The sequence below is a fragment of the Lissotriton vulgaris genome, chromosome 7 (genome assembly GCF_964263255.1).
Source record: "Lissotriton vulgaris chromosome 7, aLisVul1.2, whole genome shotgun sequence".
Taxonomy (NCBI): domain Eukaryota; kingdom Metazoa; phylum Chordata; class Amphibia; order Caudata; family Salamandridae; genus Lissotriton; species Lissotriton vulgaris.
In genome coordinates this window covers 1,251,450,089-1,251,475,161 of record NC_141695.1, presented here as the reverse complement: position 1 = coordinate 1,251,475,161, position 25,073 = coordinate 1,251,450,089, and the positions used below count along the sequence as shown (strand labels likewise).

Genomic DNA, 25,073 nt, shown 5'->3' with positions numbered 1-25,073 from the left:
AAAAAGTTCAGCTCATTAAATAATTGGCTGTTTGGTCTCGCATACTACACTAAGCCTTACTTAGGATTGGCTGAGGTGAGGAAATGTTTCCAAGTGGCTCATTGGATAGTAGTGGAGAGGCTGCATCGGGCCCAGTATAATATTTTAGGAACCGATATGTATCGTTGACTTCTGCCTGTGGTCGGAGTCCAGTAACCTGAGGACGGCGATTATGATTAATATGGTGACTGAATCTCAGTGAGCTGTTAACGGCTCCGAGGATTCAGAAAACACAGCTGAACCGAGTTAGCGAGGTCGATAGTAGTTGTGAGTGACCACATCCTATTCCCCAGTCCGTCTGACTGGACTCCTCCCCGCGCAGCTTCTTTGGCGCGATACTTCACCGAGAGCCATTCGGGCGGTAGGTGCGTCATGCCGCGTCATTTCCTCGTTCCCCCAACAGCGAGTAGCGACTCTTCCTGGAACAAGCCGCAGTTTTCATCATGTGAACACCGAAAGAGGTACATAAAGCAAAGAGGCACGCGCTCAACATGCTCTACTGTTGTGTCTTGGTGTCGTTAATGTGCCGGAGTATGAGGTGTGTGATGATGCTTCTGGTGAGGAATACACGAGACTGCCTGACGTCTGCAAGGGTTGTGCTGGTTGGGTCCTCTTAGTTCAGATGCTAAAGTGGCAGCAAGTGTGGTGAGTTGTTAAATACACTGTCCACGAGTAGCGACACGAAACCGTAACCCGGAGTGACCAAAATTAGTGAATTAAGATGTCCGTGGCCACAGTATTTAGCTAATAACGCTCGTTTTCTAGGTGCCCAGTTAGTGAGTTGAAGCTAAGGAGTTAGTTTTCAGATTGTTTTATTCCTCTCGACAACTGGTGCCTTTTGCAAACGGAAAAGCAGAGTCCACCTTCCAGCCCTTGACCAAGTGCCCGCTCTTGTGAAAAGGATAAATCAGTGTGCGCCAGGAGAGGAGCAGTGCCATCTGGGCTTGGCATGGATGGTGCACAGAGCTGTCTGGACCATGCATGATTAGCTCATCCAAGAGGGACTTAGCTTTGTATTCTTTTTGTACTTTTGAAGTTATAGATTAAATGACCACACGTCCCAGAATGCAAAGAGTAGACCTGGAGGATGACCTACTCGTGCAGAGATCGCGTGATACATTTCCATTGATCTCCACGGCAGATCACAGATGGCATCAACGTTGTACAGGCCTGTCAATACATGGCTGAACACAGGGCTTTAAGTGGGATAAAAAAAACCTGGGGGGGGGGGTTGTCTCTAAGGGGCGTGGCCAATGTAAAAAAGGTCATGGCTTAAAAATATGTTAGTTAAAAATCTGTACTTGGCACAGTGTTCCGCCTAACTTGTATTTTGCTGTTTCTGTCTTTACATCCAGATATATGATACAACAAGTAACATTATACCTACAACAAGTCGGGACTATTAGCTTTGTCAATGGTTGTTAGTTGCATAAGATAAATAAGCAGCAACTATGGCTTGTATGTAATTGAAAAAGCTTCCACTTAAAGCCCTGGTGACACCACAACGATGTTGCTGCTCCTGAGTTTCAAAAAGAGAAGGGAAATCCAGAGAGCGAATAACTCTCTTTAAAGGATTTCCCTTCCCCTATAACGCTCTCCTGGCATGACGTCATAGCCGTAACTTCTCCTTTATTGAGAAGTGAGCAGTGTGAGCACACACACATCGATGTGCCTGCTGTCACTGCAGCCGGGAAAAAACGGACCGTGTGTGCCAGGGCACAAAATGGAGCCCAATAGAGACCTGTTTCGAGGCCCCCTTTAAAAAACTGCCGTTGCTCAGACCCGGCCCACTTAAATCTCTGGCTGTACAGCCTTTGGTTAAAGAACATTTTGCATGCATCCTTAGAATGTAAAAACTGTGAATGAGATAATTCCAGTTAGTAACAAGCATTTGCAATGCAATAGGTCTCGCATTAGTAAAGTTAGAGGTATTAGTATTGTAAATGACAATTTTTTTATTTGTTTTTGTTTTGAAAATAGTGAAATTAATAACTTTGTCATTTACAATGCCAATAGTGTTAACTTTTGCAAACGTGACACCTATAGCATTTGTAATTCAATATGTGTTGTATTTACATGACTTAGATGCATTAATATTAAAAATAACAATGGATTGTTTTTTTTCCAATAATTAGTACTTAAATAAAAGTTATTGTAATTTATAATGGCAATAGCTTAAACTTTTGCAAATAACTTTTTGGAAGATTATGTTTAGTGTATTTTATTGTGATGAAAATACAAGAACAGAAGTGAAATATGATTTTTTTGTGACATTTGTAATAAAGTTTGAAACATCGAGAGAACATATTTGAATCAGTTGTTGAATGGTTGCATAGATTGATGCTGTGGTGGCTCTGAATGATGTTGTGGCGGCGACGAGTGATGCTGTGGCGCTCAGTGATGCTGTGGTAGCGCATAGTGATGTTGTGGTGCCCCTGAGTGATGCTGTGGTGATGCGATAGATAGATAGAGGGCGAAAGATAGAGGGAGGGCGAGAGATAGAGGCAGGGTGAGAGAGCGAGCCAGGGCAAGAAGGCGAGGGATGGAGTGTGGGGCGGAGGAGGGATGGAGTGTGGGGCGGAGGAGGGATGGAGTGTGGGGCGGAGGAGGGATGGAGTGTGGGGCGGAGGAGGGATGGAGTGTGGGGCGGAGGAGGGATGGAGTGTGGGGCGGAGGAGGGATGGAGTCGGGGAGGGATGGATGGAGTCGGGGAGGGATGGATGGAGTCGGGGGAATGGATGGGTGGAGTGGGGGGAATGGATGGGTGGAGTCGGGGGAATGGATGGGTGGAGTCGGGGGAATGGATGGGTGGAGTCGGGGGAATGGATGGGTGGAGTCGGGGGAATGGATGGAGTGTGGGGCGGAGGAGGGATGGAGTGTGGGGCGGAGGAGGGATGGAGTGTGGGGCGGAGGGGAGTGTGGGGAGGGATGGATGGAGTCGGGGAGGGATGGATGGAGTCGGGGAGGGATGGATGGAGTCGGGGAAATGGATGGATGGAGTCGGGGGAATGGATGGGTGGAGTCGGGGGAATGGATGGAGTGGGGGGATGGATGGAGTGGGGGGATGGATGGATGGTGTGGGAGGGATGGAGTGGGAGGGATGGAGTGTGGGGCGGGGGAGGGATGGAGTGGGGGGCGGGGGAGGGATGGAGTGTGGGGAGGGGGGATGGAGTGTAGGGCGGGGGATGGATGGAGTGTGGGGATGGATAGATGAGTGGGATGGATGGAGTGGGGTAGAGGGATGGATGGATGGAGTGGGGGATGGATGAATGGAGTGGGAGATGGATGGAGTGGGATGGATGGAGAGGGGGGATGGATGGATGGAGTGGGGGGATGGATGGAGTGGGGGGATGGATGGATGGAGGGGTAGAAGAGAGGTAGAGGGAACACAAGTTGGATCTGTACGACCTACTCACTGAAAAGCACTGGGATCTTGTGTTTCTCACAGAGACCTGGCTTGATGAGGGCTCAGCCCCTGATGTTTTGGAGGCGTTACTTGTAGGCTACACTATGCTAAGGCAGGATAGACCCACCGGTAGAGGAGGGGGTATAGCTATTGTAGCCAAGCAATGCTTACGGTGCCAGCTAGATTGTTCACCTATTCCGGACAGTGAGGCGGGCGGCTTTACCATTCAGGTAAATGACAGCTACACGCTGAAGGGTCTTTTGATCTACAGACCCCCGGGCCCCACGGCCGGGTTTGGGGATAGTCTGGCAGAAAGCATCATTGAGGCTGTGCTGCGCAGGGATAAGTTCCTGGTGCTGGGGGACCTTAATATACACTTGGAGGATTCCATGGACAAAGCGGCCTTGGACTTTTGCCAAGTATTGGGGGCCCTTCAGCTAAATCAGATAGTAAGAGGCCCCACCCACCAGCAAGATCACCTGCTGGACCCCATATTTGCCAATTTGGGGGAAGTTGATGCCCCGACCCTGTTGCCTGTTCCTTGGTCGGACCATTATTTGGTTCCCTTTACCATACGTATCCCGGGGGCTAGATTACCAGAGCCAGCGACCCTGTACCACCCAAGGCGGAGATGGGCCACTTTCTCCCAGGCTGAGTTTAGTGCGGCATTGACCAGAGGGGGAAGCCCGGGGGGGGGGTGGAGATGTGGAAACAGCCAATGTCAACCTTTGCAAACGTGTTACAGAGGCACTTGACTGTACGGCCCCACTCTCCCGTGCAAAACTGGGGGGCCATGCTCAAATCATCTTATCATGGCTTAATTAGGAAAACCAAAGCGGCACATTATGCCACTAGGATTATGGAGGCGGGGAACGCCACTAAAGAACTGTTTTTAATATATAAAACTCTTTCAGGGGGGATGCCCTCCACAATGCCAGAAGATTGCTCAGTGGAGTCCTGCAACACGATTGCGGACTACTTTGCTGATAAAGTGGCTAAAATGTATTCGGCCTTCCCTAGCCATCCCACTGCAGGATCTGCATTTGTAGAGGCCTCTAGGGAACGGGGTGAACAACACATGTTAACTAATTTCGTTACCCCACCCAGCGAGATTCTCATGCAGATCTGTAGGTCTGTCAAATCGGGTTCCCCTCGGGACCCCACTACGCCTAAACGATTAGTGGACAGCCTGCCAGTGCTGGAACCATATATTAGATATCTCTTGGATGTCTCTTTTAGGACCAACACTGTGCCCAGAGACTGGAAACAGGCGGTGGTGCTACTGCTCCAAAAGAAGCCAAACACCAGCTTCGAAAAATTGGAGATACTCCGGCCAATTTCCCTGTTACCTTACATGGCTAAAGTGGCGGAGAAAGCGGTAAACATTCAACTGATGGATTTCGTGGAAGAGGCTTCCCTCCTACACGAGACCCAGTTTGGTTTCCGTCCCCGCCACTCGACTGAATCAGCACTATTGACGGCAGTGGAGACCTTACGCCAGGGGGTGGGTGAGGGCCAGACTATGGCTCTCGTCCTACTGGATCTAAGTGCAGCATTCGACACTGTAGCTCATACCACCTTGCTACAGTGTCTGAATGATGGAGGAATAACAGGAGCTGCACTTGCATGGATCCAGTCTTTCCTGACAGGGAGAGGCTTTCAGGTTCGCCAGGCAGATTGCTACTCTAGGGAGATTGGTTTGGGACAGGGCGTGCCCCAGGGATCGTCCCTGAGCCCAACCTTATTTAATCTTTATGTCTCCCCGGTGGCACGTATCGCTGAAGGTCATGGCCTGCGCATAGGGTCCTATGCTGATGACACGCAGCTGGTCATCTCCCTATCGGGCGCGCCCGGTCTTGCGGTGGACAGGTTCAGGGCCTGCATGCAGGAACTGGCCACTTGGATGTCCACCAATTGTGTTAAATTAAACGGCAGCAAGACCGAGGTGCTCGTGGTGGGGGGGGGGGGGGGGGGGGGGAGTCCGACTGCTTGGTCATCGGCATGGTGGCCAACTTGTCTAGGGGATGTCCCTACACCCTGCCAAGAAGCAAAAAACCTGGGAGTGTGGTTCGACGCAGAACTCTCTTTTGGACCTCAGATAGGCCAGGTGGTGGGGGTCTGCTTCAGCGTCCTGAAAAGCTTGCAGAAGGTTTTAGATCTCCTCCCTACGACAGCCCGCAGGACGCTGGTGCATGCCCTCGTCACATCGCGCCTGGATTACGGCAATCTGCTTTATCTAGGAGCTACCGTGAAGGCCATTAACCGCCTTCAGGTGCTGCAGAATGCAGCGGCTCGCCTAATCCTGAAATTCCCTAAGAGATCGTCGTCTAAGGCAGCCCTCCAGGCCCTTCATTGGCTCCCTGTAAGGAGTAGGGTCGAATTTAAGGCTCTCTGCACATGCCACCGCATTTTGGGAGGTAAAGCACCCGCTCCACTGCAGGGCTTGATCACCCGGTATGTACCCACGCGTGCCCTGCGCTCTTCCTGCGCAGGGTTACTTCAGGTCCCAAGGATAAAAAAGGCACGCATGGGAGGCAGGTCCTTTAGGTATCTGGCCGCGAAAAGTTGGAACGCGCTGCCTTTGGACCTTCGCCTGGAACCATCTGAACTTGGCTTCAGGAAGAAACTAAAAACCCACCTCTGCATGCAGTAAGTCGGGCTGTCCTTGCGGATGTGACTCTGTTGATTTCACTTGCCACAGCGCGGGGACACGCCTTTTGTGCGTAACCAGGCGCTATATAAACTTCCCTTATTATTATTATTATTATTATTATTATTATTATTATTATTTTTAGAGGGGAGATAGAGGGGTAGAGCGGTAGTAGAGGGGTAATAGAGGTGTAGTAGAGGGGTAGTATGGTAGAGGGGGTAGAGAGGTAGAGGGGGTAGAGAGGTAGAGATAGAGGGTTAGAAGAGAGTTAGAGGGGTAGTAGGTGGGTGGTAGAGTTGTAGAAGAGGGGTAGTAGAGGGGTAGAAGAGAGGTAGAGGGGTAGAATAGAGGTAGAGTAGAGTTAGAGTGGTAGTAGAGGGGTAGTAGAGGTGGTATTATGTGTGGTGTATTTATGTAGTATTGAGTAGAGTGTAACTATGTGGCACGTTATTACGTGGCACAGAGTGGAGTGTGAGAGGGAAGAGTGATAAAGGGAGGGAGTGAAAGAGACAGAGAAAGATAGAAATAGAGGAGAGAGTGAAAGAGTGAGAGCGCGGGAGAGACAGAAAGAGAAAGGAGAGAGATAGAGAGGGGAGAGAGAGAAAGAGATAGAGAGGGAGAAAGAGAAAGGAGAGGAAAGAAAGGAAAAGAGTGAGACATAGAGGGGGAGAGAGAGAGATAGCGAGAGCGGGAGGGATATTGGGGGGATTTTTACTTCCGAAATGAATAAACTAAGGCTGTGAGAAATGTGGGCACTAGGAGGTGCTGCACAACTGGTTCTGTATTCTGCACCTACGTTGTTGAAGCTCTGGCCCTCCCCAAAGCAGAGACTTAGAAAGTCCCATACATTAGAAGATATTTTTTTTTCAAGGATGTTGTGAGATACAAACCTGCAGTTCTAATCTGCCCTTATTATAAATAATTGTTAAAAGGATTTTCTCCCTCAAAATAATTCCTTCTGATATGCTCGCTAAGGTTTGCTTATTACAGCCAATTACGTGTATCCTGCAAACAAATGGCTGCGCAGGATTGCTTTACAAACAAGACAAGCTGGAGTTAGCCAAATGTCGAGACACAGCCCACTGAGAACATCAAAGCTGTGAGAAGCTGTCTGAAGAGAAGGAAACGAAGCCGTAATTGAAGGCAGAGTGAAAACCTGGTGTAAAATAGCAGCAGGGAAGGGAACGGAGAGGAGGCGCTGAAGGAGAGCTGGAACACGCTTTAAAAAGCCTCAGTAATAATAAAAACAAGCATTGGCGCCACGCGGCAAAATAATAGTTGCTCTTGCGTTTTTTCGGTTTTTTTTTTCAAATCTTACTTTTAACAACAAAATAAAAAAACATTTCTAGTCGAGCAATCTTGTTTTTTTATTTAAACAATGAGGGCATTTTCACAGAGGTAATAGCCAGATATCACGCGGTTTCGCTTTTACATCCCTCAAAGTAGAATAAAAACAATTTACTTGAGATTAGCAAACAGCTCAATGGGTGTACGTGGTATTTGTATAGCACAAAGCCAAACACTAGATTACTGTGCAGGGTCAAAGGCACAGATCCAGTGAAAAAATGATTGGATGAATCGCTGGGTTCTGAAAATGTATTGCATGTAGAATCCACACAGTACAAAGGCTGAGCAGACACTGGGCACGAGTAGTCAGATCAGCATTTGGGCTAGCTATAATTTTAATCACGAGTTTCCTGCTTACGTAAGGGCAGCAGGCACCAAGAGATTTATTTAGTCGGATGCGAAGTCTTCCATATAGAAAAAAAAATGGAAGGGAGAAACCTTTTGGGGCATTGCTGACTTTGAATTCGCAGAACATTAGTAGTAAATACTCAATACAATGTCCGCTTGTATATTCTTTGTTTGATAAAGAGGGTTTGTGCGACATTGTCTGCGAATGGTGCATCTTGATAAACTGATCTGTATTGGCTATGAGCTCTGGCGTATAACGTGTCTGATCAAGAGGGATGGAGTTTGTGCGCGCGCCCCCAAGTGAAAATGGCAGTCACTGTATGTATGTATACTGAAGTGCGCAAGGGACTGCATCTCAAAGCTATCAGTATCGGTGTCTGTTCCTATCCAGTATTCGTCATTAGAAATACTTTCCTTGACGTTTTCTGACATCACCATTTGCCCCACATTTGGGCATTTTGATCACTTAACCACGAGTGATGTATTATTAGCCGATCTGTCCAACGGCCATTTCTGCATGACATAGTGCATTTTTCTACGCTGGTCTAACCTAGAGAACAGCGTTTTCTTGCACTAAAATACCATTTATGGCACCATGATCACTTTTTTACTAGTCCTTAGCACGTCCACACAGAGATTTCTCGCTGCAGAAAACCCTTGAGATGGATCGCACTAACTATGTGTTTGTCTTTTTTGTCTGTATGTCCTTTTTCCTTTCAGACTGTACTGGTACCTCTAAATTGAAGATATCCCACTACTTACGGTTTGTTTTTTGCACTCAAATTTTTCCACACCTGCTTTTAACTTTCACGTCCTCAGGTAAGGGTGGGCCTCAGCGTGCCCATACCGCCGAGGTACACTATCTTACGGTCCTGATGAAAGCCCAGTAAATGACACATAGATGGGCAGAAACATGTTGACCCCACTTTAAGTGGAAACAACCAAGTAATTAACTGGTAGTTTTCCCACACATATTTTATCTATGTCAAACTGACCATTGAATAAAGTTTTTGTATGGTACAGTTTTTGACCTTTTTAATTCACATTTCTTTTTGACACCCTTGCCACGAAGAACCAGCTCCGCAGTAATCTGGCGTTGTAGCACACCAGGGAGTCACTCAGCTTCTCCTGGTGGGCCCGATGATGAAGCATGTCACCACCCAGGGTGGTGAGTGAGGGCTTCCTGAAAAATCCCCACTGATTTCCAATGTTACCTATACCCAACCAGTGGAAATGTACTCTGCGATGTCATGGAACAACGATCAAATGTGTCATGCTGCTATTTGTTTGCTCAAAAGTCAATAAAAGTGTTTATAAAAAAAAAGTGCCTTCACAAAGTCAGCTGTTTCCTCATTAGTTGTGGGTGAGGCAGACTGCGTATTGGGCACAAGGATCCCTCATTAGTTCAGGATAGAGTGGAAGTGTGCATTATGCATACGTCACTGGGCTCAGAATTAAAAACAAGCATTGGCATAGCCAATAGGTCTCGCTTTTGGGACCGTCTAAGTATTTAGTTATGCAGCACAATATCCTTAGTGCAACCACATCAAGCGTGGCTAAACACTTATAAGGTCCCAAAGGCGAGACCTGTTGGCTATGCCAATGCTTGGTGTGGTTGTGTTTGTTTGTGTGTGTGGTTGTCGTGTGTGTGTGGTTGTCGTTGTGTGTGTGTGTGGTTGTCGTTGTGTGTGTGTGGTTGTCGTGTGTGTGGTTGTGTGTGTGCGTGGTTGTGTGTGGTTGTGTGTGTCTAGGGCTGAAGGGATGGCTCTGCGTCAGGGGCGGGAGCCTGCAAAACCAGCATTACCAAGCCTACATTTTGGGCTATGTGTAAATTTGCTAGTTTCCTATTTTCCTTGCCTCTATGCCGACCAGGAAGCTTACATGTAGCCGGAGTAGAGATGCCATGTGGGTTCAGAGTAACTGAATGTGTGCCACTTGAGCTGTGAGCAATATTTCCAGTGCAACTTGCAGAAACTGGACAAATGTGGGCAGCCCGAGCGAAAGGTGCAAAATCACTTTTACTCGCCAACGGCTGCTGAGAGGCTGTCACAATGAAAAGAAAGCATTGCTAGCGTCCTGAGGTAAATATAATGTAACATGCGTTAAAAACGTAACATGCGTAAAACCTGTAGTCCTCGTGGGTATTGCGCATCACTTACCCACTCTCCCATTCTGGGCTCGGGCACTCCTAGCGCCTGCAGTGGTAGAAGCTGGCAAGGAGAAGCCTTGTAAAAGCAGTGGCATTCCACAGCTGGCTGAGAACTTGTTCAGGCAGCTGGCAGCAGCACTTGGCACCCATCAGCCAACCTGTACCACAGCCTTCAGCAAACATTACACCCTGAGAATAGGGAGGGAGGAGTACAGGCGAAGGAAATGGAGGAAGCGAAGAAGAGCTGGTGTAGATGGGAGAGACAGAGTAGAAATTGGGATGGAGACCAATAAGACATTGGGCAAAGAATAAGTAAGAGCGGGAGACTGAAATAATCACTGGAAGAGCTATACATGATGGCCAGAGGACATGATAGGGAGAGATTTGGGACGTAAAAGAAGAGGAGACTGAGATGTATAAAAAAAGAGCGGGAGACAGAAATAATCACTGGAAGAGCTATAAATGATGGACAGAGGACATGATAGGGAGAGATTTGGGACGTAAAAGAAGAGTAGACTGAGATGTAAAAAAAAGAAAAGAGAGAGACTGAGGAAATACGCATTAGTGGTGCGGAAGTAATAGTAACACCGCACGGCTGTGAAGGACAAAGTCATCACGATCACTGTGAAAACGAAAGTGATCGCGATGACGCCCTGAAGCACGCAAGGGATGCGCATGCAGCAGCGCGCGTGCTTGTGCGCGTGAGCGCAAGCTGGTGGCCGCTTTGGGAGCACTTCTAAAAGCCCCTACTAAATGTCTCTCCAAGTAGCGCATGCACGCTGACTCAGCTAGACCTAAAAAGCGTGGGCAAGTGACATAAATGACATTCAGACACCTTATTTGCAGACAACCTATTGCATATATGCAAGGCATTGAAACAACAAGTACGTTATTTAGGGTCGATTTGTGTACAACAAAGGGAAAATTGTTGGGTTCCATGTCATATTAGATCTATTAATTAGTCTGTTATGAACCCCAGGAGATTTATAAAGGAGTAATTAACTTTTAGTTTCATGTTTTCTTTTAAGTGTTGTTGTTGCGGGGCAAGAGGAACTGAGGCAGAGGCTTTACTGGTGCTTTTAAGTGAAGGTTTTATTTCCATAGAGACTCTTCTCTGCCGGCTCGTGAGTCTCTCTCTGGCGAACGCCGCCGGGTCCGTTTTGATGTTCCTTAAGGGATCAGGACTGTTGCTGACAGAAGTCGGTGAGAGGGGAACGACAGACAACCATTCCCGTATCCTGTCTGGTCCCTCGGGCATACGACCCACCCCATCACATACCTCCCCCCCCTGGCTTCTTCCAATCGGGGAGAGGGAAAACCCTGGAGAGGTAATCAGTGTTCCCGTTATCGGAGTCTTTTTTATGTCGTACAGTAAAGGAATATGGTTGTAGGGACAGGAACCATCTGAGAATTCGCGGATTGTGGCTCTGGTTGTTATACATCCACTTCAAGGGAGCATGGCCAGTATATAGGATGAATGGCTTTGACTCTAGATAGTACTGTAGCTTATCAATGGCCCATTTGATTGCTAGGCACTCACGCTCTATTGTGGGGTACTAACACTCCCTCGGGAACAGCTTGTGACTAGCATAAAGTACAGGGTGTTCTAGCCCATCCTCCCCCCATCTGCGATAACACTGCCCCAATACCCACATCTGAAGCATCTGTCGCTAGGATGAAAGTTTTGTTGAAATCGGGAGATATCAAGATGGGTTTCATAGTGATTGTTTGTTTTAGGCTCTCAAATGCGGTTAGTGCCTCGTGAGAGGGATGCAGTAGTTCTTTGGGTCTGATGTCTTTTCGGAGGAGGTTTGTTAGGGGCGTAGCCAGCTCAGCAAACCTGGGGATGAATCTGCGGTAGTAGCCTATCAGGCCGAGAAAGGCTCTCAGGTCTCTTTTGTTGTGTGGAAAGGGTGTTCTTTCGATGGCCTTTACTTTCTCGGTCTGTGGGGCAATTGTACCGTCTCCCAACACGTAACCCAGGTACTTCACTCTGTGGAAGGCGGATCGAGACTTCTTCGCGTTTATGTGTAACCCGGCCTGCTTCATGGCTGTTAGGATGATGGACAGATGGTATAGATGGGCTTCCCAGGTACGGCTGTAAACGACTATATCGTCCAAGTACGCTGAGCTGAACAAAGGGTATGGTTGCAATATGGTGTTCATGAGGCGTTGGAACGTGGCAGGTGCTCCGTGAAGTCCGAAAGGAAGAACCGTAAACTCATACAGCCCTTCGTCTGTTATAAAGACCGTCGTCTTCCGGTCTTCCTCACGGAGGGGCACCTGCCAATAGCCCTTCGTGAGATCCAGGGTGGTGATGTATACGGCATCCCTGAGTTTTTCAATTAACTCATCGACCCGCGGGATGGGGTAATTGTCAAAGGTAGATATAGCGTTGAGGACCCTGAAATCCATGCAGAAGCGTTTGGACCCATCGGGTTTGAGAACCATGACGATCGGGGAGGCCCAACTGCTTTTCGAGGGGCGGATAACACCAAGATTCAACATGTCCCTTACTTTTCTTCTCGCCGCCTCTCTTCTGGCCGCTGGGATTCTATAAGGCCTTTGCTTCATCATTTTACCGGTGTGTGTTTCAATGTTGTGTTCGACCAGTGTTGTTTTCCCGGGCAAATCTGAGAAAATTCCGGAAAAGGGTAGCAGGGTGTTCTTTAGGTCTTTTCTCATCTGAATGGATAGTTCTTCATTTACAACAAGACTGTCTAAAGTAGATGGTACATCGGGTCTTTTGGGTATCAACAGGTTCATTCCTTTTGGGAATAGTGCCAATCCATTTTTTTAATAGGTTGATGTGGTAACATTGTGACTTGGTCGGAGACAGTTGTAGCCTGTATGTTGTGTCCCCTATTGTATCCGTGACCTTTTTTTTTTTTTTTAAATCTTTTTATTAGCAAAGTTTGAGAGCAAAAACAGTATACAGGTGCGTATATACAATACTAGCGTTAAACTCCGTGTCACATGTAAACGTTCGCCCAAAGCATATATATAAACATGGTAAGTTCGATTTTTTCATTTTGTAACAAACTAACAAACCCCGTTCATTTCGGATCCCACCCTCCGCCCCTGTGAGTTCCCACCCTCCACTCTCTAAATAGGCACATGATTGAAATATCGCTATGTGGGTCACACTCTAGTCATTTACACATAGTTGGGGTTAATACACAGATTGGGTGGGTAATGTGACAGACGGGTCCGAGCTACCCGTGTCCCCTCATGGTGCACCGTAGGTATTGGTCGCGGCAGCGTATAGGAGAATAAGTAGGGGCATAACAGCACCCCCATTGGCTATTCACTAATATCCTCCTCATCATTGCCAGTCTCGAATACCCCCAAGGTGTCAAACCATTCCAGTGAGATAGGTGTTTTGCGGAGGCCCCTACTCTCCTCCCTTTGTAGTGCCTCGCCCTCAGCCTTACCCCAGCGTACAACTTCCGCCCGCCACAGATCAGGGTTGGGCGGATTCGATGACTTCCATCGTATCGTGATGGCACGCTTCGCCAACAACAGGGCCAGATCGGAGAAGCGCGCCGCCACGGTCCTGGTGCGGGTCGATGGGCCTAGTCCTAGGAGCGTGTGTTCCAGTGTGGGTGATCGGGCCAGTGTACCAGCCTTCTCAAGTGATTCATGGACAGTGGTCCAGAAATACCCCAGTTTGGGGCATTGCCACATCATATGTACCAGAGATGCGTCGTCTGCATCGCATCCGGGGCAGTTGCTCTTGGATGCAGGGAACATCATATGTAGGCGGTGCGGTGTTAGGTAAGCTCTATGTAGCAACATCAGTTGAATGAACTTGTACTTGGGGTTTCTAGCTACCTTCCTGGGGAATTGCAGTATGCGCTCCCGCTCCTTATCTCGCAATGGCCTCCCAATATCCGCTTCCCATGTCGCTCGTAGTGGTGTCAGTGTAAGCGCCCTCCCCGATTTAATGCTAACAGTGAGCCACTTAGTCAGATGGCCGCCCGTTCCCATGAGGTAAAGCATTGTGACTAGAGGGTTCGCAATAGGTTCCCGTCCGTCGGGCGACCAATTGCGTGAGATATAGTGTCGGAGTCCGGCATGTAGGAGAAAGGAGCCGCCGGGTATGCCTTGCGTGGTTCTGAAGTCTTCGAAGGACAACAAGTGCCCCTCCGCAAACAGGTCACCCACATGTGTCACACCAGCGTCATGCCAGGGCTCCAGCAGAGTCGTCGTGAGTGTGCCTGTGCCCAGTGGTATGCCCAAGAGTGGTATTGTGGGGGCATAAGGTGTCCCGGTGGCCGTATATTTCAATGCCCTCCGCCAATGTGTGATCGCCAGTTTGAGGAGTGGCGGGGCGTTTCTAGGTAGATCCGATCCAGGTAGGAGCAAGATGTGTATTTTCCCCTTAGCATGGTCATCTTGTGTTAGATTAATCTCATGAAGATTGCGGCCCGCCACCCAGTAAGCCAGCCATTGTAGCTGACATGCATAATGATAAGCCCTAAAGTCCGGTAAGCCCATGCCTCCGGAGTTGGAGGGAAGCTGTAACTTGGCCAGCCCTATGCGCCTGCGGCCATGTCCCCACACAAGTTCGGTGAGCAGGGAGTCGAGGGTCTTGAATGTTACCGCCGGGATCTGGAACGGCAGGTTGGTGAAGTAGTAGATAAGACGGGGCAGCATCACCATCTTGGAAATTGCCACTCTACCGGGTATGGAGAGCGGCAATGTTAACCAAAATTTAATTTGTGACTTCAGCGTTCTAATGGCCCTCCCCAGGTTGCCATCTATCATCATGTTCGCCTCTCTATATATCTGTATTCCAAGGTATCGGAAGGTGGTGTCTGCCATCTGGAATTCATGTGGGGCAAAAGACAGGGGGGTCGACTCACCCGCAGCTACAAAGGCGAACCCGTAGGACTTAGACTCACTGATGGTGAGGCCAGAGATTTCTCTAAAATCCTCAAAAACCTGGGAAACTGGGCCCAGATCGCCCCTCAGATCTCGGAGATATAATATGATATCATCCGCGTACGCAGAGACAATGTGGTCCGTACCATGCCGTTGTATGCCATAACGGGGGGCTAGTAGCCTCAGTCTACAGAGCAATGGCTCGAGGGCCAGAACGAAGAGGAGAGGGGAAAGTGGGCAGCCCTGCCTGGTGCCTCTGGCAATGGCCATGGGGCCCGAGATTTGGTTGGAGGTGCGCACCCTGGCCGTGGGGACTGTGTATAGTAATCTGACCCAATCGAGGAATTCCGGTGGGATCCCGAATTTTGACAATGTGGCAAACATATAGTCCCACCTTAAGGAATCGAAAGCCTGTTTTAAGTCCAGAGAGATGCACCCTTCGGAGCCCACGTCCGCATCGTCCCTGAGCATGAGTTGGGCCAAGCGCCTAAGGTTCATGGCCGTATTACGGCCTGTGACAAAACCGCATTGATCCGGGTGGACCAGAGGAGGCACGTATTGCACGAGCCTTGATGCTAGTACCTTGCTCAAAATTTTTGAGTCAGTATTAAGAAGGGACAGGGGTCTGTAATCGGCCAACTGCAAACCATCCTTGGCCGGTTTCAAGAGGGACGTAATCAGAGCTTGCATGGTTGATTGTGGTAGAGACGCCGTGCGTAGGGCTTCCAGATAAACAATGTGTAGTCGCGGGGCCAGGAGGTCTATGTAAGTGGCGTAGAAGTCTGCTGGCAGGCCATCCGTTCCAGGGGCCTTACCCTTTGGGAGGGTTCTTATCGCCTGTCTGATTTCCGCTAGTGTTATGGCACGCTTTAAGTCTTTTTGCTGATCTGCAGTAAGCTGTGGGAGATCCAGATCCGCCATAAAGGCCACTAGTGCGGGTTCGGACAGGGGTAGTGGGGGGCCGTATAGCGTTGTGTAATAGTCCTTAAACGCCGTATTAATCCCTACTTGGGTGGTAGCCGGTTGGCCAGAGTGATCCAAAACCCGCAGAATGGGTTGGCTGATCGGGGAGTCCCACAGGATGCGGGCGAGTAGGGGGCCGGCCCGGTCGGCCTGTGTATGCTGTCTATTCGTGTACTCCCTATAGTCAATAACTCGCAGCTCTTCCAGCAGCTCTGCATGTCTAATACGTGTCTCCTGCAGTGGCGGAAAGGGAGCGTTGTGGCCCGCTGCCTCGATCTCTAGGGATGCAAGTGAGCCCTCCACCTCCGTCAGTTGGCTAATCACCTCCCGCTTCCTCCCCACCCTAGTAGTCATAGCAGCCCCCCTCAGACATACTTTGAAAGTGTCCCATTCTACCTGCCGGGAGCTAGCCGTGCCCGCATTCGTGGAGAAGTAGGAATCTATAGTGTCGGACAGGGAGGACCGGAAAACCGAGTCCTCGAGGAGATCAGGGTTTAGACGCCAGGTCGGTATGGGGGCTAGCCTCTTACCCCACTGCCATGTAATTTCCACGGGGCTATGGTCCGAGAATGTTTTCCCCATATGTTGAGTCTGGACAATCAGTGCAGTAAGGGACCTTGAGCAGAAAACATGATCGATTCTGGTGTGAAGCTGGTGGGGAGGGAAGAAAAAGGTGTATTCCCTTTCCATGGGGTGAATGCTACGCCACACATCTGCCAAATCCCAACCCTCAGCCCAACTCGCAAGCGCAGCAGCCTGTTTCCTGCTCTCAGTAGCCTGTAAGGGGGGATGTGACCTATCTAGCAGAACATCAAGTACAGCATTAAAATCACCCCCAATTATCCAGCGAAGGTCAGCCCAGTCTGCAAGCACCCCGTTGACATTGGACAGAAATTCCGACTGGTTCATATTAGGCGAGTACATACATCCCACAACAACTGCCTCCCCATCCAACAGACCCCGCACAAATACATAGCGACCCTCCTTATCAACTCGTTGCTCCAGCAGCTGGAAAGGGAGAGACCCTCGTATCCAAATTGCCGCCCCCCTTGAGAATGCGGAATATGAGGTAGCATAGAGCTGTCCTCTCCACTTCTTTCGCAATTTCACCGCTTCAGCAGCGTTCAAATGTGTCTCCTGCAAGCAAGCAATCTGTGTCCCCCTCCGGTTGAGTTGTGCAAGGATTCTATGACGTTTATGCACCGATCCCATGCCACGAACATTCCAGGTGCACAAGTGGTAATTGTTAAGAGGTCCCATTCCCATCTGTGCGGTGTGGCAAAGTGTAACAACTGGGTGACCCCACATGTCCTGCTGTGCTAAAATAGGAGAGTGTCTCGCAAACAATAAACCCCCGAACAAAAAGGTCCCTGAGCCAACGTACCCAGGAGCCAAACCATGGTGTCCAACGTGGGCACAATACAGTCAAGTACGTGTGCATACCGGGGGGTGGTGGACCTCCGTCGGTTGGCACTGAACTGTCTGAGTGGGCATGAGAGCCCACAATATAATGGATCCCTGCACACACAACCCACCATATGTGAGGGAGGGGATTAGACATACGTTACCACCTGGAGAGAGGGAATCGTGTCATGGTTCAGAACTCTGCTGCCATCTGGGCCGTGATCTTCGGGAAAAGTTGCAGGCTGTCAACTGAACCAGACACCTCGGTGTGAGTGTCTGTGGTGACGGTGAGTCTATCTCCGGTTGCTCCCGCGTCGTGGGCAGCCAGTGCCGCCTCAGTGAGACGCTGATGGGTGGATGATGACGTTGGGTCTGCCGCCTGGCGTCCGAGAGTATGCGCCGCCTCCGATGCTCCTTGGGATGAGCGATGTCCAGGGCTGTGAGCGTCGTTCCGTCGGTCTGGCAAGTCCCCGCGGGCGTCGCCGTGGTGGTCTGTGAACTGGTCCTGCGATGCCGGCGGAGTCAGGGCGATCTCCATCCATTCTGACGCTTCCTCAGGCGAGTCAAAAAAATGGGACTTGTTGTGATGTAGGATTTTTAGCCGTGCAGGGAACAAAAGTGCATATTTCATGTTCCTGTCACGCAGTTTGCGCTTCACCCCCATGAAGGTGGACCTGGCTCGCTGCACAGTGGGCGTGAAATCAGGGTAGACCGAGATGGTCTTGTCCTCGAAGCGTATCGGCGCCTCCTCCCTGGCCGCCCGGAGGACAGTGTCACGATCTTTGAAATGGAGGAGACGAGCGATCAGTGGGCGCGGGGGTGCCCCAGGTTGTGGGGGCCGTGATGGCATCCTGTGCGCCCTTTCCACACTGTAGAGGGCGGTGAGATCTCTCTGGCCCACCAGCTTCCTAAGCCAATCCTCCACAAACTGCGTGGGGTCTCTTCCCTCGCTTCTCTCCGGAATGCCCAGGATGCGGACGTTGTTGCGGCGGGCACGTCCTTCCGCCTCGTCCACCCTTCCCCACAGCTGCTTCAATTGCTTCTCCACATTTTCTAGTTTCGCGGAATGTTCCGTTTGCTGCGGGACAATGTCGTCTAGCGCTATTTTCTGTTCCGCCACTCGATCCGCCAATTTGTTGTGGTCCGCTTTAAGTAAGGATAGGCCGGTCGCCATATTGTCTATGCGCAATTCTAGCGCCTCGCGCGTCGCGCGTATTTCATTCAGGATCAGATCTAGCTTGGCGTCTTGAGACCCCTTACCGGTCGGCGGGATGATGTCCATATTGGAGGAGGCCAGTGGATCCTCCGAACCCGTGGACTGCACGTCCGTTCGGGCGCTCTGGTCCTGATGTTTGCCCTTCGTCCTGCCCATAGACCTTGTTAGCAGGGTGATTTAGAAAAGGGGGTGGTGATGAACAGAGTGTCTGAGTTAAACAGACCACTCTTACCCAGTCCAAAGATCAGGGCTTGATCCATCACCGTTATTTATCTCACTGCCCCATCCCAGCTCAGAACCTGGCTATATGCAAATCAGTCTGTCCCTGGCCCAGTGCATCATGGGAACAGGGCAGACTAAACTACCAAGCCAATTCTTCACCAGAAAGGAGACAAGCTACCGGGGACCGGTTTCTGGCATTTCAGCCTTCTTCGGCCCGGCTTGCTTGAATCCTGATGGAGCAGTGAGAAAGGGACTCATGTCTGAGTATACCCTGCCACACCTATAGTGGCCAAAAACGATTTAGAAAAGGGGGTGGTGATGAACAGAGTGTCTGAGTTAAACAGACCACTCTTACCCAGTCCAAAGATCAGGGCTTGATCCATCACCGTTATTGTTAGCAGGGTGGCGCTGTAGTAGAGGCAGCAGCCCGCCGCGTTCCCTCTGAATGTACGACAGTGGTTATGGCCTGGCCACCACGTACTGTGTAGAGGTAGATGCAGCGTAGATCCCAGTGCTGGCAAGGGTGGTGTAGGATACCCAGACGAGGCGTCAACTCAGGATGGGTCGGTGCGCCGCCTTCGCCTTGGTGAGGTCCGCGTAGGTGGTGAGGGTGGCAAGGGTGGTGTGAACCAGTTCGTTACAAAGCAAGTGTAACGTGGCTGACGAGAGCGAAGTAAGGTCCGGGCCGCAGCGCTGCATGAAGGCGCCAAAGCGCGAGGCACACCACCACTGCACAGGTCCCTACACCCGTGTGCTGCCGGTCTCCAATGACCGCCGCCCTTTTTCACGCGGCCGGTTTTGAGCCTCTGTCCAGTGGGGGCAAATGGGGCAAGATTGCCAGGGTCCAAGAGTCTCTATTTAGCCCCAACGTGATGACAAGATGGCGTCAGGATGTTGTCAGTGCCATCCAGATCTGCTCCGTGACTCCGGTATCCCGTGTGGGACAACGCTGGTTTGCGGCGCCGGCTGTGCCGTGTGTGTCGCCCTTTCCGAGTTCTTCGGCCCAGTGGTGGCAATGCTGGAGCCCCGTCGATCACTTGGACGGGCTGGGGGGGACTTCATGGAGGCGCTCCCGCGCCTCGGACGGGCTGCGCAGTAGCTTGGACAGCCCGTGTTGCGGGAGCCGAGGGGAGGGGGGGGTGCACCAGAGCCTTAGCAGGGGGTGAGGACTCCTTGTCGGACCCCGCGGCCCTGGTCAGCGAAGCGGCAGCAGTCCGATCCTGGGTCCCGATTGGACCGCGAAGGAGTATGGGGGTAGGCCGGTCAGGCCGAGCACGCGAGGCCTGGGCTTCACCTTGATCAGCAGGCCGTAACAGGGTCCGTCGGCAGAACTTTTCACCGGAGCGGTCCCAGAGGGGCTACGTGGCACCGTTACACGCTGCTTGTCCCCGGAGACAATCTGGGTAGAAATCAGGCGGGTTGCAGGCAGGGGATCACAGGATAATTTAGCTGGTGTTCAGGGCATAGGACGGAGCTGGCAAACTACACGTCCACCATCAACGGCTCCAGGCCACGCCCCCCTGTATCCGTTACCTTGTACGGGCCCGCCAATTCATTCTTGCTTTTGCTGGAGGTGGACGGTAGGAGTAGCAGTGCCCAGTCTCCCACCTTCAGTCTTCTTAGCTTCTTTCCTCGGTCGTAATATTTCTTCTGTTTGCTCCTCTGTTGTTCAAGATTGGAATATGCGAGATTTCTTAGTTTACCCAGTTTGGACTTCAGTTGGAGGGTGTATTCAAGTAAGGATTTCTGTTCTTGTTCACCTTCTGTTTCCCATGTGTCTTTTGTTATTTCTAACAATGACCTTGGGAGGGGTCCATACAGTAGTTCAAAGGCTAAGCAGCCCAGGCTGCTCTGTTTCTGGGCCCGGAGTACATATAGGTCCAATGGTTGGAGGCGGTCCCAATCAGGTCCTTCTACGGTAAGCATTATTTTTAGAGTGGTCTTTGAGGTCTGATTGTATTGTTCCACGAGTCCATCAGTCTGTGGGTGATAGACTGATGTGCGTATATGATGTAGGTCCAGAGTTTTACAGACTTCCTTCATCAAGCGTGAAGTAAACAGGGTGCCCTGGTCCGTTAGGACCTCCTTCGGGAATCCTACCATCGAAAACAATTCCACTAACTTTTCTGCAATGTTGGACGTGGTTGGGGCCCTCAGTGGAAAAGCCCCTATGAACCTTGTCGCAGAGTAGACTATTACGAGTGCGTATAGGTGCCCCCTCGATGATTTCGGCATGGGACCTATCAAGTCCATACCCACCCTTTCAAAAGGGGTTCCGATGATGGGTAGGGGTGATGCTGGAGGTCTGTGTGTATTCCTTTGGCAGATCTTACGCCTTGTACAATAGTTCTGGACGTCTCTGTAGATTCCAGGCCAGTAAAAATAGCGCAGTATGCTCTCAGTGGTCTTCTCCTTCCCTGAATGACCAGCCGTGAGGTGAGCATGTGCAAAGAACAACACTTGTTCCCGGAAGGACACGGGTACTAGCAGCTGCGCGTTGCCTCCTTCTTCATCCTTCCGATATAGTAAGTCGTTCTTTATAACAAACCGTGGATAAGTGGGTGGATGGGCACTCTGGGACACGTGTGCATTTTCCCAGGCATTGTACAAGGTGGTGTCATCGGCTTGTGCAAACCTAAAGCTACGGTCTAGGACCCAAGAATCAGGAGTAAGTAGGGTGTGTTTAGGGCCGTCTACAGCCTTGTTTGGCCTATTTATAGTGTTCTGAAAAAGGGAAAGGAACCCCGGGTTATCCACCCCTAGGATAACGTCTTCAGGTAGTGAATCTATGACTCCTACTTTCACTGTGCATGGTTCTTTGTCTGTAAGCCTTAGGGTTATTTGTGCAAGGGGGTAGGGTTTAACGTCCCCACGTATGCAACGTATGTGAACCAACGCCCCTGGGACATATTGGTTGGGGAGAACAAAGCGTTCCTGAACCAATGATTGCCTACACCCCGAATCCAGACGGGCTTTTACCAGGTTGCCATTCATCCTCACACTCCCGTAAAAGGATGCTCCCATCACCGCGGAGTACAGAACTGTCTTGGGAAGATACCCTACTTCCATGTGTTCTTCCGCCGTTCTCTTTCGGGGACAGAGGCGCGCGATGTGACCCCATTCCCCACACCCAAAGCATTGTGGCCCATGCATGAGAGTGGAGTCCACCCTGAACTGTTTGGGCTACATGTGATCCATCACGGGTTTGGGTTTCTTTTCCACCTTAGAGGGAGGCACACCCTTATAGGTTTTATCATTGTCCCAGCCCGAAGTACGAGGCTGTGCCCTGGCGTAGTTCGCTGCCATCTTTATGGCCTGTTCGATGGTGAGTCCAGAATGCTGCTTCAACCATCTTTAGGAGGCATATGGGAGTGCCTCCATGAACTGCTCGAGGTAAATTTTGGCCATCACCTCTTCCTTGGTACTGGTAGTGGGTTTTAACCATTTATCCGCGGGCATTTTGAGGCGAAAAAAAGAGTGTTTTAGGGTTTTCGCCAGGGGTTCCTCGTTCTGTCCGAAATCGGACTCTATAAGCTTCCGCGTCGAGTCCTAGATGGTCTAGTATCACCTCCTTGATAATGTGATAGGGAGCATTTCCCACTGGGTTGGCCACCTGGTAGGCGAATTGTGCCTCGCCTGTCAGCAACGGGGCTAGAAAAAATGGCCATTTCTCCTCCGGCCAACCCAACGCTCTGGCGGCTCGCTCAAAGTTCAATAGGAATGTGTCAGGGTCTTCTCCTATATTTCTGTAACACTATTCCAGAGGGGTTTGGGACAGGGGTTCGGCCCTCAACAGGTATTGACACGTTTGGAACTGTCACAGTCTTCTGGAGGCTTTCAATATGGGCCGTGATGGTATTTTGAAACATCTCCCTGTCTGCCTGGGCGGAGGTTAGTTGCCTCTCAACTGCCCATTCCAACTTTTCTTGCCCCTTTATGATGTGTTGAATGAGGGCGTCCATCTCGGGGTTACAGATGGACTGGGATGGTGATCCCACTTCTGACACCAGTTGTTGCGGGGCAAGAGGGGCAAGAGGAACTGAGGCAGAGGCTTTACTGGTGCTTTTAAGTGAAGGTTTTATTTTCTCTGCCAGCTCGTGAGTCTCTCTCTGGCGAACGCCGCCAGGTCCGTTTTGATGTTCCTTTAGAGATCCAGACTGTGGCTGCTGCAACCAGGATGAGCCAGAGTATAGGTCCTCCGGGGATCAAGGGTCTCTCTCAGAGGGCGATACCAAAAACAAAAAAAAGAATCAAACACAGGTATTAGGACGATCGTCCTGGCTTAAAGCACGAAGGGCCGGGAGTGAAGGAAACAGTGTGCTCAGGTGTCCACACGATACTGCGGTTGTGAGATCAATTGCTCGTGGGGAGGGTAGGGAGTACAGACTCAAAGGACTATATACAGCTATGCACAGGCTATGTACAAAGAACAGGTGGGTTATTACACAGCAGGAGGGTTACGCCAGCCCACCCAAGCCGCTACCCTGCCCCGTACCTGTTCAAGCCACGCTCCTCCCATGGGAACGTGGCGGGGCGGCACGTGGAGTCGTTGGCCTCCTGGCTTGTCGTCAATGCTGATGTTACTCTCGGCCTTGGATGTCTCGTCTGCTTCTTCCTCCTTTCTCTCCGGGTTCAATCGCCTCAGCTTTTGATCACCTTCTTCTTCCTGGTTCCGCCTTCTTTTGACGGGTCCTGCGTGACGTCGTCAACCAGGGGAGGAGTCTTGTCTTGCTGATATCCCCAGTTAAAGGAGCCATGGTCCTTTTCTTCCTCCCGACTCCATAGGGGCTGATTATCCGGGAACCATTCGTCATTCAGGTGAGGGTTAGAATGCTGTTGAAAGGGGACAGAAGTCGGTGAGAGGGGAACAGCGGACCACCATTCTCGTATCCTGTCTGGTCCCTCTTGCGTATGACCCACCCCATCACAGTTGTATTACTGTGATATGGTTTATTTCTTTTACCAGTATTAGGCAATATTGCTTCCAATTTTTTTAAACAGAAGCTTTGCTGCCTACCCCGTAGCTCTTTTTATTTTTCCCTGCACTCTCATGACATGCCACCACATCACTTCATTATTTAATCATTTATAAATACACATATAAAGTGAGGGTGTGTGAGAGTGAGAGGGTGAGTGAGGGTGAGGGTGTGAGTGAGGGAGGAGGTGTGTGAGGGAGGAGGTGTGTGAGGGAGGAGGTGTGTGAGGGAGGAGGTGTGTGAGGGAGGAGGTGTGTGAGGGAGGAGGTGTGTGAGGGAGGAGGTGTGTGAAGGTGAGGGGGGTGAGGGTGAGGGTGAGCGAAGGTGTGTGAGGGTGTGTGACAGACGGAGGGTGTGGGGGTGTGTGATGGTGTGGGGCTGTGAGGGTAAGGGGGTGAGGGTGAGTGGGTATGAGGGTGAGGGAGGGGCAGAGTCAGCACAGTCTGCGAGGGATCAATGTGTCTAGAGGCAAAGCATTGCTGATGTAGCATTGCAGTTAGCAAGTCGAGTGTTTTCAATCTGTGTCCCTAGAGAGAGGGCAACACAGCAACAGCATTTGAGGAGCAAGGCTACTGTAAACTAGCACGATAGGCTTTCACTTTCGTCCAGAAACAAGCTCTCGGCATTGCTGTGGTGGGGGAGCGTGAGCGCGAGCGCATTCCTTTGAAATCTGATGCGGGGGGAGCGGCAGCCTTTGAAGTCTGATTGGGGGGGAGCGGCAGCCTTTGAAGACCGATGCCAGGTACAGACAAATGGTGGTGTGACGTGGCTGGCGATGACGTGCACGCACATAGATCACATGAACTGTGTCTAATCTGCAGTTTTGGCAGACTTTTCGTACTGCTTACTAGAATCTCACCGCAATGCTTACGCATTGTTTCAGCAAGACCTAAAAAATGGGAATCCACCATGTGACCTGCCTGCTTTGTGTGTGCGGGAAGAGTTGATTAAATCGAGGTTATGGGCACCCAGGTCCTCTAGGATAGTCTGTATATGTTTGCATGTAGTATCTTCTAGATGCATGCTAAAGTCTCCTAGTAAGGAGAAGTTAGCATATTTAAATATGTAAGAGGAGATTAGGTTGGTTAACGTAGAGCACCAGCTTCCAGCATATATATCGGGGATCTATAGATTAGGACCCCTGAGGCAGTTAATTTGGGTGTGAGGCCGAGTGAGAAGATAAGGGCTTCACCGGCAGAGGAGGGAATCTCCTCCATTTTACACTGATAGATGTCTCTATAGATTATGGCTATACCCCCTCCTAACTTATCCTTGCGGTTCATTCTCGTGATACAGTAGTTATGTGGCAGTGCTGTAATAACATCTTGCAAAGAAGCTTCATGTTGCCATGTTTCTGTCAGGATCATGGCGTCAGGTGTGTTATCTAGGAGAAAGTCATAAGTGTGTTTTTGGTAGCAGGTCAGGGAGCAGCAATTTATACTATAGAAGCAAAAACTGGGCAAATG

At 50.4% G+C, this 25,073-nt stretch overlaps 1 protein-coding gene across 2 annotated transcripts in view; it reads left to right on the top strand.

Moving 5' to 3' along the window:
• The first annotated feature begins 433 nt into the window (after nucleotides 1–433).
• Nucleotides 434–25,073, top strand: part of UIMC1 (ubiquitin interaction motif containing 1) — a 437,824-nt gene continuing 413,184 nt past the window's right edge. For both annotated transcript variants that reach the window (XM_086931770.1, XM_086931769.1), the window contains exon 1: nucleotides 434–500. The gene's annotated coding sequence lies outside the window, so the exon portion shown is untranslated. The remainder of the gene's footprint in view (nucleotides 501–25,073) is intronic.